The sequence below is a fragment of the Pan troglodytes genome, chromosome 16, assembly GCF_028858775.2.
Source record: "Pan troglodytes isolate AG18354 chromosome 16, NHGRI_mPanTro3-v2.0_pri, whole genome shotgun sequence".
Lineage (NCBI taxonomy): Eukaryota > Metazoa > Chordata > Mammalia > Primates > Hominidae > Pan > Pan troglodytes.
The window spans coordinates 10554702-10562260 of record NC_072414.2 but is presented as its reverse complement, the minus strand read 5'-3'; the positions used below and the strand labels follow the sequence as shown (position 1 = coordinate 10562260).

The following is a 7559-nucleotide window of genomic DNA, read 5'->3' as shown; positions in this document are numbered from 1 at the left end:
GAAGCCTTAGTTGCTTTAGGAGATTATATAATACAGGTGTGACATCAGTGTTTTCAGAATTTGTAAATGTTAAAACAAACTTCTTGATTTACCAAAGCCGCAACCAAAGTACTTTACCTGGATCTTTCAAGACAGAGCTTCTCAGTTCAGACAGATTGACTGATGATAAGACAAACACTTTTCCTCTACAAACCGTGGGGTAGTATGTAGAGAGACCTGTGATTTCTTCCCATACTGCTCTGGAACTACTTCTAATTATACTTTTGTCTTTGTTTGTTTTTGGAGGGGAAGCATTTCTCCTTGCATTGGTTTGCTGGTATGGATGGCCCTTAGATTTTGGCATGAGTGATTATGCAGCCTATTTGAAGAAAACCTGTTTTCAGGACCTTTTTAATTAAATATGGCCTGTTACATGAGTTAAAGGTAAGTTATAAGAGCTCTAGATTCTGCAAGATGCTTGCTTCTTGTAGTTATTTTGCTTGGTGATAATACATTTTCTTTTGTCTGGAGCTTCCTGGACTTTTTGAGAATCCTGATTGTGATGATATAATAGGAGAAAACTTGGGATATAGATAGTATAATTGAGTGTGGTGAATCTTTTGTTATGGAATGCTAGTCTAAGCTTCTGCGTGTTTCCACTAGGGACACACATCAACATATCAGTCTTAAAACATTCTTGGTAGTTAATGCTTGATGTTACTTAAAAATCATCCTACATTCTTGCATTAAAATACATACACGTGGCTGGGCGCGGTGGCTCATGCCTGTAATCCCAGCACTTTGGGAGGCCGAGGCAGGCAGATCCCGAGGTCAGAAGATCGAGACCATCCTGGCTAACACGGTGAAACCTCGTCTCTACTAAAAAATACAAAAAATTAGCCGGGCGTGGTGGCAGGCACCTGTAGTCCCAGCTACTCGGGAGGCTGAGGCAGGAGAATGGTGTGAACCTGGTGGAGCTTGCAGTGAGCCGAGATCGCGCCACTGCACTCCAGCCTGGGCGACAGAGTAAAACTCTGTCTCAAAAAAAAAGAAAAAAAAAAAAGAAAAAGAAAGAAAATACATACATGTCTCATCTAAAACATGGTTGGTCAACAACTTTCTGATTTCCTGATACACATTTTATTAACCAGCTCCTTAAATATATCCATGTTGCATATCATGTTTGACATGCTTTCATTGTAGCTTATAGAATAATTTCAAATAGAATTTTGGTATAAAAATTATGCTACCTTAAAATAGGTTATGAAGTATTTGAGGTATTCTCTTTTTATATGATAGGTAAACTTGGCTTGGAATTAAAAATATTTTGAAAGTTGCTTAGGGAGCTCCCTGCTTTTGTGAACTCATTATTCCTTAATTATGATGTCAAATTTCAGAAGTTTGTTATTAACATACCGGTATTTTGCTTTTTATAGATTCTTGTAATAGAATATTACAAGTAGAAACTGATTTACATAGATAATTATGTGAAATAGTGCTGCTTGACTAGGATTTTCATGATCTCATTTCAAAGATTAGCAAAAACACCCTTTACCTGGTATGTTTACCTCTGATACTACCTTCACTGATTTCAGCAGGTAGTCAGTTATAATCCATGGATTGAAGTTTTGATTTATTTATTTATTTATTTGAGACAGAGTCTCACTCTGTTGCACAAGCTGGAGTACAGTGGTGTGATCTTGGCTCACTTTAGCCTCTGCCTTCCGGGCTGAAGCGATTCTCCTGCCTCAGCCTCCTGAGTAGCTGAGATTACAGGTGTGGGCCACCACACCTGGCTAATTTTTGTATTTTTGGTAGAGACAGGGTTTCACCATGTTGGCCAGGTTGGTCTCAAACTCCTGACCTCAGGTGATCCGCCCAACTCAGCCTCCCGAAGTGCTGGGATTACAGGTGTGAGCCACCGCACCCCGCCATGGGTTGAAGTTTTTAAATGCATGTTTTCCGGTAGTTAATACATTGCTTGATTCTGTCTTATAATTGCATTTCAGTTCTCTTCATCTTGTCCATACACATAATAATGCTTGGTATATAATAAAGCAAGGTATATTTTCATGGGATTTTTGTAGTGGGAGAATGACATCTGAGCCTGAAATAGGATATTTGTGTTGTAACTTTTTCAGTGTCATACGATACCATTTTTTGACCACTTAGTTGATGCCTCCGAAAGGAAGAGAGAATCAGATCGCTAAAATTTGATGTGTCGTCAGTGTGGATCCTACTCAGTAGTGTCACAACGAGGCTGAAAATCATATTAAGTGCTTTTAGGACAGAAACGTAAACTGCTCAGGTAAAATAACCTTATAAAGAGAAATAAGCATATATTGCAGAGGCCTTGGCTAGGTTCATGATGACACAGGACCTTGTCTGATCATAATGATTTCAAAATTTGAGCTTAAAAATGACACTCTGAAATCCAGTCAGTGTGCCTCACTAGACTTTTTGATTTCAAGATTTTCTGCAGAAAATGTTTTGAAAACTTTGAATACTTAAAAATGGCAGGTGTAGTATTGCACTTTGCTAGTTGCTCAGATACCCTTTTTTATTTGTATAGATATTCTGAGTTCCTTTTTTTTTCTACATGTTGTACGTTGTCGAAAGCTAAAAGGAAACTTATCCTTGGATCACGGAAGGCAGAGGCATTTGGTGAGATGGAAACAAGGATGTGTAAAAATGAGACGACCACCTCTCGGATAAAAAAAAAAAACTGCCAGAGTTCTAGGGTTCTAAGTGATGTCCAGGAAGGAGGAGGAATAATATTTATGGAGCATATATTATGGAACACAGTGAGTATAGTACCTGCCTTTAAATGAATACTGTTGGTTTTTTAGGACAGTTGCTTTTTTTTCTTTTTTCTTCAGCTGTGTGCAGTTGATTAACTTGTACAGAGTCTATCACACAATAGATGTTTAAGAAATATTAAGTGAATGAATGAGGCAGCATTGCTAATTTTTGTATAGTGAGACAGTATCTCACAGTCCAGGCTGGAGTTCAGTGGCATTAACATAACTCACTGCAGCCTTGAACACCTGAGCTCAAACGATCCTTTCACCTTATCCTCCAGAGTAGCTGGGACTACAGTCGCGTGTCAACATGCCTGGCTAATTTTAGTTTTCTAATTTTTTTAGAGTTGGGATCTCACTATGTTGCTTAGACTGGTCTTGAACTCCTGGCCTCATGCCATCCTCTTGCCTCAGCTGGTATTGTAGGTGTGAGCCACTGTGCCAGGTACTAATTTTTTTTATGTTAGAAAACAAGTTTTTAGGTATTTTATAGTTACTTCCTTATGACAATATCTCATCAGAATCTAGGCCTATCTGATATCTGACTCCATACGTTTATACCGTGTAGTCAGCCATTCCCAGATAGAGGTCATTTGAGTTACTTAGTGTTTACCAGCACTTGTTTACTACCTTGCGATGATATTTACAGTGTATTTTTGGGTATGGTTTTGGGGTTATTTGGTTGTTGTTAAAACGCCTGTAATCCCGGCACTTTGGGAGGTTGAGGCGGGTGGATCACCTGAGGTCAGGAGTTCGAGCCCAGCCTGGCCAACATGGCGAAACCCTACCTCTACTAAAAATACTAAAATTAGCCTGGCGTGGTGGCAGGCACCTGTAATCCCAACTATGTGGGAGGCTAAGGCAGGAGAATTGCTTGAACCCAGGAGGCGGAGGTTGCAGTGAGCCGAGATCGCGCCAGTGGCACTCCATCCAGCTTGAGTGACAGAGGTGAGACTCCCATCTCAAGGTAAAAAAAAAAAAAATAGAAATCAGCAACTGCTATTTGAGTTTACAGGAGTGAGAAGTCCTCTCTTGCATGGTGAGATGGGGAACATTTAATTCAATAGAAATATTTGAGACCAGGTATGGTGGCTCAAGCCTGTAATCCCAGCACTTTGGGAGGCTGAGTTGGGTGGATCACCTGACATCAGGAGTTTGAGACTAGCCTGGCCAACATAGCAATACCCTGTCTCAAAGATACAAAAATTACCCAAGCTTGGTGGTGTGTGTCTGTAATCCCAGCTACTCAGGAGGCTGAGGCAGGAGAATCACTTGAACCTGGGCGGCAAAGGTTGCAGTGAGCCGAGACCATGCCACTGCACTCCAGCCTGGGTGACAGAGTGAGACTCCGTCTGGAAAAAAAAAGAAAAAAATGAGATATAAAGTTCAAAGGATGTATTTATTAAGCCAATATAAAGTAAAGAGGTGGGGAATGTTGTAGAAGTATATGTTGATAAAGGGATCAGGTGGTTGTACAATAAGAAGGGGGTTGCAGACATGGAGAAACAGTTTTTCTAGCTCTTCCACTTTCAGTATCATCTGTGTGGGTCACTGGAATCCTTTTTCACAATGCCTGCTTGCCCATGAGTTTAAAGAACTAGTACAGTGTAGAAATGATTAGTAGGAAAAACTTGGCTGGGTTAATTTGCTTTGCTGAGCCGATTCAACTTAAAAAGCGAGGTCCCTACTACGTGCCCAAGAATCAAGAAGGAGGCTCACATTTGAACTTGATGTTTAGTTAATGTGAATCATTTTCTGTTGAACTAATGAGAATGCAGTGACCTTGAGGGTTAGGTTGTACATCTGAATTGTTCGGACTGTTTCCTGTCTTTTGGATGTTTTGTTTGTATAGATATTTTCATTTTATGTTACATCATTTGTTCTTCGGTAGCAAAAATTGAGTTGAAATGATACAGTTCCTGAAATCTATGATTTCATGTTTCGGAGATATGTATCAGGAATAATAGTGTGGGTTCTCATGAGAAAATCTGGATTGCATTACTGTGCTACTTTGGTTTCTTGTCAGAGAAGTTAGTAGTTTAGACCTCCTTCAGAATCCTTTCTTTGGACTTTGTGTTTCTTACGTTGTGCCAGCCTTGATTTTATTTGTCTGTCCTCTATCTTTCTATACCATTTGTTTACACTTAACTCTAGAATTTTTCGATGCATGTTTTCAGTGTACTCTAGTCCTAAAATTGGTTTACATTTAATTATTGGGGAGAATAGCAAGTTGTCGATAGTATCTGTGGTGGCATTAGGGTATTTCTGTTTCAGTTCTTTGGACAGTTTGCTAGTGGAAATAGTCATTGTATTTAGCTCTGTGAGACCCAACTGGCAGATTGCTCTCTCTCTCTCTCTCTGTGTGTGTGTGTGTGTGTGTGTGTGTGTGTGTGTGTGTTTCCTTCATGTAGATTGCTGTGTGTGTCTTTTTCTTCATAATTCCCCTTAATTCTGTGTGCTTTGAATGACACTGTTGTTGTTACTGTTGTTTTATATCCATTGTCACATAAAACTCTTATCATTTATTCTTCCAGGCCAGGGACTGTCCTTATGGGTAGAGATACACTATCTGCAGGAATTTATTTTTTTACGTATTTTTACTAGTTGATGGGAAAGACATTGGGAAAGACCTGGGCTGGATTTGTGATGAGCTGTGTTTACTGAGCATGATGAAGTAAAGCTCAACGTGATTACTCTGAAGTCCAGCCTTACTATCAGTCTAAGGACTCAGGATACAAATACTCAAAACATAAATTCTTAGACTGTAAATTTCACATGGTTTTTCCTATCAGTACAGGTTAAGGATAATGGCGTGTTGTAGGTTTTTCCAGTGCAATACAAGGAAGTTGGTTCTAGATCCTTTAGTACAGTTAATGTTTTGTAGAGTGTGTTCTATGTTCACTGCATTGGTATGTCTCATCTTTGGCATGATCTTGGCTCACTGCAACCTCTGCCTCTTGCATTCAAGCACTTCTTGTCTCAGCCTCCAGAGTAGCTGGGATTACAAGCATGTGCCAACATGCCCGGCTAATTTTTGTATGTTTTTGTGGAGACAGGCTTTGCCATGTTTGCCAGGTTGGTCTGTAAGTGATCCACCTGCCTCAGCCCCACAAAGTGCTGGGATTACATGCGTGAGCCACCGTACCCAGCCACACCTTTGCTTATTTATACTATGCATTTCAAGTGATCATTTCAAGAGAATAAGTACTTAGGAGCTCCTATGCTCTTTTTTTTTTTAACCCTGTTGCTTGCATCACCCGGTTCCAACCCTATATGAAAGTTTCATGAGCATGTTTCTGTCACTGAGGCAGCTTCTCCATTTGGCATATAATTGAGAAATTGCTAGTTTGTGGCTGAGACATTGGTTTGAGAGGAGACGTAATTTATGTATTTAGCAGAATGCTTAAGTTACATTTACAGAGATTAATTTAATTCTACTTTTAATTAAGTAAACCCTTTGCTGTATCTTTACAAGACGTAGGTGGAGATTTAATTTTGACTGTTAGATTCAGTTAAGGTGATGAAATTGGCATTATATAGTTTTTGATGCTGAGCCCCACGGAGATTAAAAGATTTGCTAAACACCATGCAATTTTTGAATCACATCTCTAATCTCACATTATTCTATACTCTATTTTTTGCTTGTATGATTGATGGGTCTTTCATTATCTGTGATTGACATTCTATGAGTAGGTGCTTTTCCTTTGCCTATAAGTCGTTATTATGAAGGAGGAATGGTGAATAAGAAGGTAATTTAGAAAAGCCTGTATTAAATATACCATGAACATTGAATATAGCAAGATCTTATTCTCTAGTTGTTATCTTAGTTGATAAATTCTGTATGTGTTATGTGTTTGCGTGTACATATGTACATATTAATGATGTGGGTGTTGATACTGTGATCACATGACAAATGACTGGTTTATAGTGAAAAGCTGTTGGGGTTCAGAGAAATGAACATTCTTCTAAAAGTGAGGTAGATAAGTTATTTTATAGTTCTTGCCTTTGAGTCTCTGTTCTTCTGGTAGAAATGTTAGTGTATTTATAACCTCTCAGATTTGTTTGTTTCTCTTAGTGTTCTTGATCCAGGCAGTTAGCGATATGTTGGATGAATTGAGAAAAATGAGTTTTTCCTTTCCTACTAACTGAATTAGATTAGAAATAAGCAGTTAAGTGAGAAAAATAGGGAATTAGTGCCAGATATGTTGAGGTGTAGTGTTGACAGGGGGTGTTTTACCTTCAGATGTTTGGTGCAACTTAGAGAATGCAGTGGTAGTTGCTGGCCCAGCCCATCCAAACAACCTCATTTGTGGGGTGATACTTCACAGATGACTTAAAATAAATCCCCTGAAAATAAGAATCTCTGGAAGAGATGACACGTGTATGTGTGTGTGTGCACGTGTGTGTGTGTGTGTGTGTGTGTGTGTGTGTGTGTGTTTTGGTGGAGTGGTAGGAGGAGGGTTGGCTTAATGATGAGAATCATTATTTCTTGAATTGGATGACACTTTCCATTCCTGCAAAGGGAGCGTGAGGTCCAGCCTTGCTAATTCATGATCAAAGTAATTTGCTGAGAGTAGTGGAAGGAATGAGTTAGCAGAAGATGGCAAATTGCATTAATGAGTAGTAGGAGGAAAACAAATAAGCAAATTTTAATGTGGTTGGAACATGTTCCTGAGTTGTATGAAGGGAGACAGGTAAATTGAGAGTAATGTTATGATTGTTTCATTTGTTGGAAATAAGGAAAACTTGCATGGTTTGAGTTGTGGAACAATAGGTGGT

General features: G+C 39.1%; 3 non-coding genes across 3 annotated transcripts; all 3 read left to right on the top strand.

The window, feature by feature from the left end:
* Positions 1 to 2339: 2339 nt before the first annotated feature.
* On the top strand, positions 2340 to 2414 carry LOC112205775 (small nucleolar RNA SNORD107). Its single transcript, XR_002939861.1, has one exon. It is a non-coding gene; the product is annotated as a small nucleolar RNA SNORD107 (small nucleolar RNA).
* Positions 2415 to 5417: 3003 nt separating this feature from the next.
* LOC112205766 (small nucleolar RNA SNORD64) lies at positions 5418 to 5484 on the top strand. Its single transcript, XR_002939853.1, has one exon. It is a non-coding gene; the product is annotated as a small nucleolar RNA SNORD64 (small nucleolar RNA).
* A 1760-nt stretch (positions 5485 to 7244) lies between these two features.
* LOC112205774 (small nucleolar RNA SNORD108) lies at positions 7245 to 7315 on the top strand. Its single transcript, XR_002939860.1, has one exon. It is a non-coding gene; the product is annotated as a small nucleolar RNA SNORD108 (small nucleolar RNA).
* The last annotated feature ends 244 nt before the right edge of the window (positions 7316 to 7559 follow it).